We start from the raw sequence: 13,047 nt of genomic DNA, 5'->3' as shown, positions 1-13,047 counted from the left end.
GAAACTGAGGCTGAAGGGATAAAATGTATCTAGTGAAAAATACTGATCTGAATTCATACAGTTAGAAGTTGATACAGGTAAATCTTTTAAGGGTCAAGCCAAACGTCATGCTGATACAGATGATATAGCTGGCTCTTTAACTTAAGATGAATATCCTGGGCAGGATGTCTCATACAGAACTCTTCAAAGTGTGGGGCGTAACACTGCTATATTCATGCTACGTTACCAAACTAGAGATTCAGAGGCTCCTTAAATATTTCCACGTTCTGCTTTGTGGTCCTTCAACAAATTAGTAATTGGAAGGTATTTCACTGAGTAACAGTGGGATGCAATTGACTGAAACCTCAGGGGTTAATCACAGAGGACTATACAGTACCCACTGAGTTAAAAAAATACTTTAAAAAATGAGACTATGTCAGAAAGTATTTGTGGGAAAAAATCCAACTCCCCTGAAAATCCATCCTTTAGCTCTGTACAGAAAGAACCTCAAATCTCTCTCACATCCTATCCCAAATTTACACCAGTGTAGCTGTACTAGTCTTCATACAATTCCTCTCAATGTAAGTTAGTCTACAGGAAATCAGAGTAAGGACCAAAATATGTATGTTAAAGCCCAAGGTAGAGTGTATTCTTTGTGGAGCATAAGCACATTGTTCCAATTAAAGGTCACATATGAGCTCTCCTCCTTTTAGCTAGTGTCACAGCTCGCTTTTTAAAAGGTCATAGGCAGGCTATAAGTCAAGTTATAAGAATATTTTGCCTTGAGCTACAGTGTTACTTACTAAAGCAGTGCTGCACAAGGGTCTTCAGGCTAAATCTGCCTAAACAGGGAAAACACTGCATAGTACTTGTGCTTGCTTTGACATGAAAATGTGGAATGTCAGGAGAAAAAAAAAAGCATATAAATTATGATTATTCATTTACCACCTTCTTTTAAGAGTAGGATTAAATACTAACCTCATCAAGTTCATGTCAGCAGGCCTAAGGCCCATTTTGGAAACCACTGACCTTACAACATGATGACCCAGAATGACCAGATGAGTAGAAGCACTCAAGATGCTGTCAAAGCACAAGCAAGACTTCCCAGCAGAGTAGGCAAAGGTGAATTTTGCTATCTTAATGATTTGCCAATGACAGCAAAATTCAACTCTGAAGTTGCAGCAAAAAAATACTCTCCCAGGATGCTTTCCCACTCCTCCATCCCCAGCATATGTAAGAAACATAAACGTGAAGTGGTTAAAACAATCCCTGCATTATGGGAAAGCAACTAATTCCCACCCTTCTCACCCCCAGTGGAAGCACTGGCAAAGCACCACCCCACACTGTCTCCTTAAGTAGTTGCCTGCTTTGTCCGTGCCTCAAGTCCACCTTTTATCTTCCTTTGTCTTAAGGACAAACATCTATTCAACAGTAGCAGCAGTGAAGTAGTGAAGAACCCTGCCTCAAATTCTAGACACTGTGGAGATAAATCCGCTTATGTGGACAAGTACTGCCCTTGCCTGGGGTAACCTCACCATTTCAGAAAATCAGGCAGATATAACTAGCTGGAGCACTGATCTCAGTCTTCTTTATGCATCACCTAAAAGTCAGCTAGATAAGGCCTTGCTTAAAAGCAAAAATCTGTTTGCCTACTATTATGTTGATTCTATTATTCTGCTTTGTTCTGTAAGGTCCAGATTTTGAGCCATACAAAAACAAAACAAACAGAAATTCGGGCACTCAAGTGCATACTTCTTCTAAAGGACACTTGCAGAAAGAGCATGAAAAGAGGAAAGTGCGTATGTGGTGCTAGGCAGGAAAACACACACACACATCATCAATACAAAGACCAATCATGGACAGTGAACAGGACAAAAATATTTTTAGCTAAAAACATGGTATGGATTTAAACTGATAACCTAAAACTAGAAGGTGCCATATGCACTTGGCAGATCCTTGAACTGATCAGTTCTGCACATAGTCATTGAAAATTCCTGAAGAAGAAACTGAATTTTGGCTGCCCTGTTATGTTTTAAAGAATTGCTTGTTTTGATTTTCTGCTACTCAGGATCTCCCATGTCTCCTAAAACAGATGCTATTATACTTGTTTCCACCATGATAGTTCCTCTGAACTTCACACACATACCCACACACCATCTTCCTTATCTTTTTTCTCAATTGTTCATGAATAGGAAAAAAGACTAATTCAGGAGGAGAAAAATATGTAGTTAAATGCAAGCCTTTACACACCCTACAAACAGGGGCAAAAGGAAGACTAATACTGGAATTAATTTAAATAAAGATTATATGACACTCCTTTTTTTTTTTCTTCTAACAAATGGATTCATCATTCAGAAGATATCTAATGTCACCTGTCTACCTCTATCAGCTGATACCAATGACAACCAGTTTTTGATGAGCAGGATCAGATGCCTTCTGTGGTTCTGTCAACACAAACATAATGCTCTTCTCACAGAGAATGAAAGACATACTTTTCAGTGCTAGTGTAGAAAACTGTCAGTCTTACAAGGAAATAACTCAAGAGTCAGGACCCAAATCTTTTCTCTTTTGTAACAATATAAATCAGGAAAAAAATATACGTAAATCACCAGTTACAGAACTTTAAAGAAATATAAGTGAAACCAGAATTGCATCCTCAACCTCTTTTTCCATTATCAGAACAACGAGATGGAAAATAATAATAAATGTAAGGATGATAGCATTTTGCAGACTTAGTATGTCCTTTATTTGTGACAATAACATTTAAGGACTAATATAGAAAGAAAAATCTATGCAGAATCACAGGCAAGACTGAGATTCGTGTATAAGTGAGAAATTTTAAAAATGTTTTACAGAAGAACTCCAGAGGAAGAGAAAAGCATTTCAATGAGATGTGCTGTTTTCAAATTAATCTAACTCTGTTTAATGGAAAGCCTTTTGTTCCAGATTCATTGGCTAGTCAGCTACTTCAGTTTACAAAGATGTATTTCAAATACCTTACTTTGCTCTCAAGAGGTATTACTTCACTGGGTAATAAATCAGGATTCTGTTTGTTTTTTACAGCAATACAAGCATACAACAAACAAAAATGAAATACCTGTTCATATTGTTTTTCTGATTTGTGATTCTCACTTCCACTCTACATACATTTTTCTGCCATTTGAACTCAATGAAAAATATTAGCTGAAGAGCAATGTGCCTCAAGTGGTAATCTTTGACAAACACTGGAGTTAATGAAGACTTCACTTGCTCATCTGAGACATATTAATTCATTCCAAAAACTAAATCTCACCAACTTTTTGAGGAAGATGTATCAATTTTCTGAAGCTGACATTTTAGCATTTAAAGGGTGTAATTTTCTTGCTATGTCTAAAAAACTAACAGACCTATGCACCTCTTTCTGTTTTTGTGAACATCAGAAACAACTTCACAATTCGAGAATTTTACAGAAACTACTTGATTCATCTTTTACCCATCACAAGTAATCATGCTAGCAGCAATAATAAAAACAATAATAAAAAATTAGTAAGTGGATTGGCTATTCATTTGTAAGAAGCACTGCTTCCTCTTGTCCCATACCTGAGATACTAATGGCTCTCTTGTCTCTTGCTCTCTAACCTTGACAGTAATATGAAAGGGAGCAGTAAAAATTCAGGAATAAAAGAAATCACTGCTTATCAGGGATCTGATCCAGTGCCCACTGCAGCCAACTGGTTTTGTCTGGCAAAAATAAATGTTAGATAGCAACCTAAAGGTCTATAGATTAACTGAGAAACCAGGTTAACCGTGAAAAGTGACACATTAAATACTGTTTGCTGTTTGAAATGCTCATCAAATCTGAGCCCAGCTCTGATAAAAAATTAACCTTACTATACTGAGGACCACATCTGTAAGTGCTCTAATTTGATGTATTTATGATAGCTTAGGTAAGTGCTTCAGGTAAGCAGAGTTTAACTTGCTCAGTCTTCTACTCAAAGAACAACAGGCCTAAGCCAGTGTTATTTCAAAAAAAAGAAAAAAGGAGAGAGAGAGAGAGAGAGAGAGAGAGAGAAATATTAATCTCAAAAAGGGAAATAAGGTGGGTAGTAAGGAAGGAGCCACTACCTCATCTTGCTCTTGCTACTTAATGAGAAATTTACTGAGACATAAACCACATGCTGAGGCCTATGACATGTAGCAAATCACCACATGAAACTATGATCAGAACATTAATCACATATATTAGATATCTATTTCATTCATAGATTACTTGTGCAAACTCTGAGATGTTTGTAAAATAATGAAAATTAGATTTAGATTGAAAATTCAACTACTGTCATTGACTAAAATAAATAGAACAGCCTTTGACTGTTATTTTCTATTATAATACTCATCCAAGCACAGCACTGCTGACAACAGCAGGGGAAGGTGCACACCATTAGACATCTAGCTAACATGAGTCCCTACCTACACAGTGGAAAGAAAATGGAGAAAGTCAGAGCAAAGTTTAAGACCTGTGTTTAGTTCCTCCTTTGAAAACCTGTGTTCCCACGAAGTGACTTGCATGACACAAGTAATGAGAATTACCTCTTGCCAAAACTCTAAATGGGATTTAATGTTTTGGGATTAAAAATTAAAGAAACTGAAAATGGAAATCAACAAGATATATTTCACTATAAACAAATGCATGGTAACAGCATTACGAAGGAGACCTCAAATGGTTAAATACAAGTATCTAAGCAGCAGTGAGGCAGAGGATTACTGTAGACTACGCTGGCCCGTTACAGGAGTCAAAAAGCATAATGTGACTACACTAAAGGTACATTTTGAGATATCCTAACCTGAGAGAGACTAAGAAGACTATTTTCTTCTGACACTGAAGTCACTGTATGCAACACTTTTCAAAAACTAATCAAAATAGAATATGCAACAGAGAAGAAAGAAAAATTTAAAAAAATCCCACGGTAAAGAACAGACATACTGATTTCACCAAAGATCCTTCCAGACCAACATCCCGTCTTCTACAGACACCAGCTCTAGATGGGTAAGAAAGGGTAGAACACGGGAAGTGTGTAGTAACATTGCCCCTGACCACTCTCCCAGCATCTGTTTAGGTATAGCTCAGGCAGTTCTTAAAACCACAAGGTGGTATCTTTGTATGTAATTACCAATGGATTTTTCTTCCATGAATCTGTCCATCTCTAATTGAAGCCCTGTACCATTTACACTTCTACAGTATTCTATGGTGGAAGTAAACAGTATTTTTTGAAAGAATTAGCGACTGAGAGAAGATATGATAACATTTGTTCAATATGTAAAAAGGTTGTTACAAAGAGAATAAAAATCACAAGAGGAAGAAAGGAAGGAAAAAAAGAAAAAGTAATTTGCAATGGTGAGGACTTAAATAGATGGGGAAAAAATCTTTCCAAACATTAAAGTGATAAAAGACTACAACAGATCATCCAAGAAAGTTGTAGAACTTCTTAGACTGAAAACTGAACACACACTAGAGAGGCTTATTTTTGCAGTAGTATGAAGAGATAAATTAGGCTGGATTGCTTGAAGCCCTTGCAGTTTTGTATCATCAAAGGTGCTTTACATTATTCATTTATATGTACATCTCACCTATTTACCTCGTAATATTTAGAACCAGTAAAACGAAATTCTTTTTTTTTTCCTATAAAAGAAATTAAAGTAACACTACATCTTTGTGTTTCGTTTTCATTGTATAACAACAATAATCCATTAATTTACCAGACAAAAATGATTTTAGGTGAATTTTTTTCCTCCAATTCCCAAAAGCAGCAAAGAAGTATCCACTACCACCTAATTGGTTCCAAAGCACCTTTCAGTCTGAACATTCAGTGGCATTTTAGCTGTGCAGGCAACTTTTCTACAGGCTTACTTGAAGATATCTTGTAAATATGATTTATGGCACTTCTCTGGTATTTGGAATTAATTAAGTAACTTGAGTGACAACTTCGAGTAACTATTGCTACTTGTTTTAAATAGAAATCTAATCATTACACAAAGTTTGGTAAGCAGATCAAAAGCAGTAACAAAATGAAAACAATAGAATACATCTTATAAGACAAGCTTTCTTTAAATACCAATGTTCAAATAACTTGTTTTGTAAATAGTATGAAAAGTAAATTTCAAAAATGATACTATCATGGACTTCATGTATACTAGCCAACACGCCCAGTCTCTTCTACATAACATTACGTTCTGGTTTGTTCATCGGTTACTATTTGCTAGACTATAACTTTATCATTGCAGAGTTAAAATGATCTTTTCAACTGAATTTCAAATCCCCCCCCCCTTTTGGTTTTGTTTGTTTGTTTGTTTGTTTTTTTACACAAAGTACTAAACTTATAAGATTTTTAAAAGTAAATTTGACACTTGCCCATTTCATGAGAGAAGTTTATTTGAATAGCTTTAGTTATGCAAATAAACTCTTTCAGAACATATCTTTATTAAACAATTTTCCATGGTGGAAAATGTGGATAAATTAAGGTTAACATTTCCATAAATGCTGAGACATATATTTGGACTCCAGAGTCTAACTCAGTTAACAAGATTTAGCAGGTGATCTTGATAATTCTTGTTGGCCAGAACGTAGCAAATTCCTTCCCTGACCATCACAAACACTGGTAACACATGAAACAGCAGGAAGATCAGCTAAGTGAGTAAATATTCAGGGGAAAACAGAAGTTGTTCATTAATCTTAATAATAAATATTATTTTTTTCCAGACATTGAAATCAATGACTGTATATAAAGGGCAGTTCAAAAGCCTCTAAAAATAAGATATCATTCAAGAGCAATAAATTATAATCTGATCTGCAGTTTTTTCAATCTTTACCTCTGAAATTAAATCTAAGCATTCTCACTTCAAAGAAAAGAAAAAGAACAGCCTCTTCAATTAAATAAAAAGATGACTCATTCTGCTTTAACATAAAAAGTGAGTGAGTTGACTCAGTTTTTATATATGAGAGAGAAAAAAAGAAATCTATAACACACACAATTCACTGAATTGGGCAAGAAAAAGAATTCCCACAATGTATGACATTCCCATACCAAGTAAATCAAGTCTCTCCTGATAGAGAAGTTCCTTGGGGCACTCTAAAAGCATTTCCCCAGTATTTATTGTGGCTAAATAAAGCCTTTTAGCATTGTAACACTGTAAGCATTTTAACTGTTTCACTGTTCAAAACAGTCAAAACAAACTTGAAGTTTTGCTTTTAACAAACAAAAATAGCCATATGAATTCTCTGGGGCTTACACTGTCAGCTGAGCACCTGGAAAGAGTCACAGCACCTGCAGTTATGATGACCCAGCAAGCCTCAGATCTACTGCCATGTTCTTCATCATGTTAAAATTCAGAGGGAGAAGCTAGTTTCCAATTTTTTTTTTTTAAAAAAGATACCATTCACTACTTCTAATGCCAAATTCCCTATTGAAGGTGGAGAATTCAACCTTCTTCAAGTAACTATACATCTGTAATTATATATCTGACCAAAAAGAGGAAGAGATGACACAAAGTCAAATAGTATCTAACCTAAATGTTAGAAGCGTCTTCTTGAAAGTAGTGCCTCAGCAATTAAGTCTTAAAATAGATGGCTACAAAACAGGTTTTGAAGTCACTTTGGAGGCTATTCTTCAAGAGGCAAAGATTTGAACCATATGACCTTCTACCTGCTGAAAGCGAGCTTTCTACAGAAATTTCAAGAAAACTATTTCCTGCCAGCAATATTTTCAGCAGTAAAATTTTCCCGTTATATTCAGCAAAGTTGCATTCTGTGTGCACTTAAAGACAGGAGAAGTAAAACTATGTTTCTTTGACTCACTAAATAAAAATGCATCTCAACTACATCACTGATTAATGTGTGATTAATGACCACTCATTAATGATTTGGGAAATACAGAGACTTTTCAAATATTGAAATTGGTTTGAAATTTTTTCTGATAGGATGCCATAGAAAGTTACAATTATATATTTGTTCAGAAATTTCCTGCTCATTCCTAATTTCCAGTTTATGAAATGCCCTGCTAATCTCCAGTCTTGTCCTATTTGGTAATACCTCACACTGCAAAAGTCACCCATGCCACCAGAGTGTCCTGGTGGAAAAAACATCAACAGAGCATGAAGAAAATGAACGAGTGTGGGACCCCCTAGAATTGTTCAAGCTGATGCTTGTAATTATTCAGGCATGTCTGGTTTAGCCATTGCAAACTCTTGTCAGTATTCATTAACGGTTCTTACTAAGTCTTTCCTAACAAAGATGTCTTCTCTTAAAAAATAAATACATTAAAAATTAAATTTATAAAGAATTATTTTTTCCTTTGAATGCCTAAGACTGAAGGTCTGTTCTCTCCTTCCTGCCTCCCCCCCCACCCCCGATTTGGGTATTTATTATATCTATGGAACAGACACATACAGAGATTCCATTAACAGGCTTAAATCAAGTAGCTTTTTGTTTTCCCATAAAAGAAATTTAACTGCACTAACACTTAGAGTCTTAAAGGAAAAAATCATGACAAATTTTTGAGTTTAAGATGTAAACATCTCTGAGTGCTTAAAAAAAAACCCCCTGAGGCATGTAACTAAAATGTAAGTTAGTTGTTAAACAGTTATTAAACCAAACACGGTTATTTAACATAGCTAATAACGATGAGAAGAACAGTGAGCTTTCAATTACCCATGGTTACGTAAATGATCTAAAATATCCAGAGCTGTCAATCTATCATCTTTCATAAGTACTGGAAGTTTACTTTCAAACTCTCTACCTGAAAGGTTTTCTGTCATTATAAAAACGTCTTTCTATCATCATGAAAAATTCAGTTCCGAAGGGAAATAACTAAGAGCAGTAAGAGGAAACTGATCAAAGGAATATTTAGACAGAATTGAAGGCAAGTTTTCAAATACCGTAGATTGGATAAAGACTCTGAAAGGAAAAAAACTCTTCCACTGTGTAATACAGCTTATTACATTAGACAGTTTTAATTAGATTAGACAATACAATCTTAGAACCAAAATCTATTCTACATCAGGTAAGGAATTAGAGAAATCTCCCACACAAAACATCCAGATTTCTTTAATTTTATCTACAGTCAGTACAAAACTTGAAGTTTATATTTGAAAACAAAAAGTATCTGTCGAAATCATACACAATTTAGGCTTTTAGTGGAAGACATTAATACCATAATTAAATTTTTGTAAAGATAGGGAAGGACATAAAAGCAGAAAGCTTGATTTACTAAAAAATAAGAACTTTCAGAAGATGTCTAATAAGATCACAGCATATAAACTAGCTCGCTCACTCTCTTCCTTATTCACAGACATTTTCCCAAACTTAACAGCAATAGCGTTTTCGTAACTTCAAAATGGATGAGTAAGTTTAAATGATCACCATCTGAATCAGAATTTTATCTTATTAAAATTATTTAATTTGGAGGAAGTGTGAAGAAAAACAACCGAATGGACAAAGCAACACATAAGTATTCTGTCAAAAAAAAAAAAAAAAAAAAAAAAAAAAAAAGAAAGGCATTATTAACAAATGCAAAGTATCTGGTGCTTTGACTCCAAAATCAAATCCACCATTAAAAGGAAACCTTGGTTTTCACACCGGAGAAGGAGAATCTTGAGCCAGCAATGAGCTATTTTCTATGTTAACAGTGTTCTTTTAAAGTATTTTCAATTTCTGAGACAGACTGTACAGCATAAAACTTTGCTTGTCAAGAGGTTCTTTCCATTGTCAAAACAAATTTAAAAAAAAAAACAATATCAGCAATCAATCAATTATAATCCTGAAAGCAGTAACAGGTAAAGACCTGAAAATTCACCAGGAAGTAGTAATCATCTACTATATAGCATGCAAGAAGCAATTAAAATAATATTTTAATGCTTTTTTCTTCTTTACAACCTGCTGAAATATGAAGCTTGGAGATTCTTTATGAGATGCTGAAGGTAAAACAAAATAAATGAGAAAACACACAGAAGTGGGAGAGGAAGAATCAATATTGACAATAATGAAAGATCTTTCAAGAAAAACAAAAAAATAATGGCAACAAGCATCTATACAGAAATTTATCTTTGGTTCTTTTTCAAAAAGAAAAAATGTTTCCTGCCAATACCGCCACCATTAAACGTAAAGGTGTTTTTTTGCTATTAACTACATTAGTAGAAAGCAATACTGAACAAATAGCATGAAGTCTACTTGGTACAGCCATTTTTAATTTCTGATATAGAAAGTGTTCAACTCCTTCTTCACTAGATGTTTAAATGGTTTTCTCTCAGGAGAAAGGAACAGTAAGTTTTCTCGGGTTCAGCAACAACAGCAGCTTCACAGTCTGATCAGCAATGACCATAGCATCAGTTAAAAGAAAAGAACAATTAATTTAGCATTCATAACAACTTATACTTGTGAAATGTTAAATACAGAAAAATTCATTAATGGCCTTATTTACAGAGAATGAATGCCAGCATCAAACAGTCCCAATTTACCAATGACTCTCTGCCAGCAAGTGGTGATTCACTAACAGAGCAAGTGAAAAAACACTTTCCTTACAAAACAATAGTAGGCAAAAATGTAACTTGGCAGTATCTCCCTCTTACTAATGTGGACATTAATTAGCACAGTTATACCAAAAAAGATATGAATTAAATATTTCAAGGTCTCAGAATTGTTTGAATTCTTCTTTGGTTAAATAATCCAAATATTTAAATTAGTTTCTTCAAGTAATTCAGTGTTTCAAACAAAATCCCCACTGAACACTACCACTGACAGGCACATGAAATTGCTATTTGCAGACTGCTTATGTAGCTTCCTTGTTAAACCTTCATATAAAATAAAGATGTAATCCTTTATGTAAAAATGTCTTTAAGAACTCACAGTCTCTGTTAATTAGCCAAGTAGTTCTCCTATTCTCTCACTAACTACCAAATCTCACATAGTGCCCAACTCATCAGGTTTCTGATTTCATTTTTATTTGCAAGTGTAGAATAATAATACAAACTACATTTCAGCTCAAACTTTTTACTTCTCCTACAGTCTGCAGAAATTAAGAAAAAAAAGGGTTTTGGAAGCTGCACTGATCAGAATGCTTGTGGAACGTCGAAGATTTCAGTTTAGAAAAGCTGCATACTTACAGTACAGAAAATAAACCCTGTTATATGCATTTGTCTGTCTCATTTTGCCATTTCTCCATGGGTCTCTAGAAGCTACTGTCCTCTTATATTTCCTGCTGCATTCACTGAGCAGTCCATATTTAGTCCAATTTTACCTCAGTTTTCTTTCACAGGACAAATTTTTGTTTTTCGTTGTTTGTCTTAGAGTCCTAGTACTTAACCTGCATTAACTTTTTTCTTCTATTTTACTGAGAATGAACGCACACAATTTTAGCACAACAGCGCAATACTGAACAAAATACAACTCTGTCCTTAGTGGTCAAGCACAAATGGTGAGCAGCTCTCGGTCTCCCCCTCCTCAAAATAGTGCTGCAATGCTACCAACGCTGTTTAGGAACAGGAAAAATAAACCAAGTTGGCCTCTTCTGGGGAGAAGTCTAGAAGCGGAAGTATGAGTTTTACCATTGAGTCCAATGGTACACCGAGCTACGTTCCAGGTGTCCGCAAACTACGGAATGCTTATATCCAGCCAAACAACACTGGCCATTTTCCATTCCCATTTAGAAATTTACTGATAATGTTCATTCTAAATTCCTGTTTCATCTCCCTTTCTGTTCTAACAAACCTATGTTCAGAGGATTACTCTTATGATGAACTATTAAATACAAATTACGATTCTCCTTGTCTCTTACTGGACTTTTTAAGTGCTTCCTTGCAGTCGGCTTCTCTTAACATGAGTCGCGTGTGAATGCACTCTCAATTTCTGCAAGAGAAGATGCCTTCCAAGACAACAGCTCTTACTCCATGTGTACTATCATAATTCTGAGGTAAATTATATGGCTTTCTTGGCAAGTGCCTGAAGTAATATCACTATTCTTCATAAGGAGACCAATCCTCTGTAAAAAGTGTTCTAGACACATGGCAAATTGAGAGTACTCATGGGAACAAACGGTAGATCTGTGCCAGGCTGTTCCATCACTGCTGATATATTTGACATGGATTCAGAATTCTGGCCAGATTTAGAAAGCAGTAAATCCTACAATTCTTTTTTAATGTCACAAACTATATTACAGTTGCATTAATAGCAAATTATACTATCAAAAAAAAAGTATACAGGCAACCTTGCATATAGTTTGTCTTTTTTTTTTTTAATGGGGCTTCAGAGGAAACATGCAGAATGGATATATTTTCTATACAATAGCCTTGGCCATTAAAGAATGTGAAGTGAGATAGAGGGTTTAATGGAAGAAAAAAAATGAAGTTTTAGTCATGTCTGATTAGAAATACAAAACTGCAAGCTAATTAACTGGACTGCTATTACAAAAAGAATCATAAAATGTAAAAACTTCACATCCAAACGTACCACAGAAGTAAAGCAGAGGTCTAAAAGAGATTTCCTTCGCTTTCTTTCCAAAACACAGGGCGAGTCTGTAACACTCTTACTAATACTGTATATATTAGAATAAAAGAATGAAATTTTAACAAGGTGATAGGTGCAGATAAAAAAAGAAGGTAGTCCTTCCTGCACAGCTCCAGGCAGCTTACAGTTTTCGCATCACTGGCACAGATCATATTTTTGAAGCCAAACAAAATGAGGGTAAAACAAATACCTCAAGGACCTAATGTAATATATTTATTTCTTAAACAGCAAACACCTGTTTTCATGGAGAAAGGACTTCAAACACCACTACAAAAGGTTAGCAATCTATCCAAATCGTATTTTTTGAAAACACAGTAGCTAAGCCTTTATTTAAAATATACACATAATTGACATATCCAGAGAGCCTGTAGACCAATACATATAACATTATAAATTATTTTCCACAAACAAAATTTGTAATTTTTTTTTCCTTAAAAGGAATGATTTTGCATCTTTGTTTTATTTTGTGCAAGTACTGTGAAACACTTCTTCTCATGACAAAATTACCATCCCACCACTGGACAGGAGAAGTATTTAAA

The 13,047-nt window shown here is 34.8% G+C and overlaps 1 protein-coding gene across 12 annotated transcripts in view; it reads right to left on the bottom strand.

Moving 5' to 3' along the window:
- The window catches only part of NAALADL2 (N-acetylated alpha-linked acidic dipeptidase like 2), a 531,897-nt gene that overhangs the window by 129,720 nt on the left and 389,130 nt on the right, over positions 1 to 13,047 (bottom strand). The window lies entirely within an intron of this gene.

Source organism: Dromaius novaehollandiae, chromosome 9 (assembly GCF_036370855.1).
Source record: "Dromaius novaehollandiae isolate bDroNov1 chromosome 9, bDroNov1.hap1, whole genome shotgun sequence".
NCBI classification, from domain to species: domain Eukaryota; kingdom Metazoa; phylum Chordata; class Aves; order Casuariiformes; family Dromaiidae; genus Dromaius; species Dromaius novaehollandiae.
The sequence above is the reverse complement of the archived record's forward strand: the minus strand, read 5'-3'. Positions and strand labels throughout refer to the sequence as shown.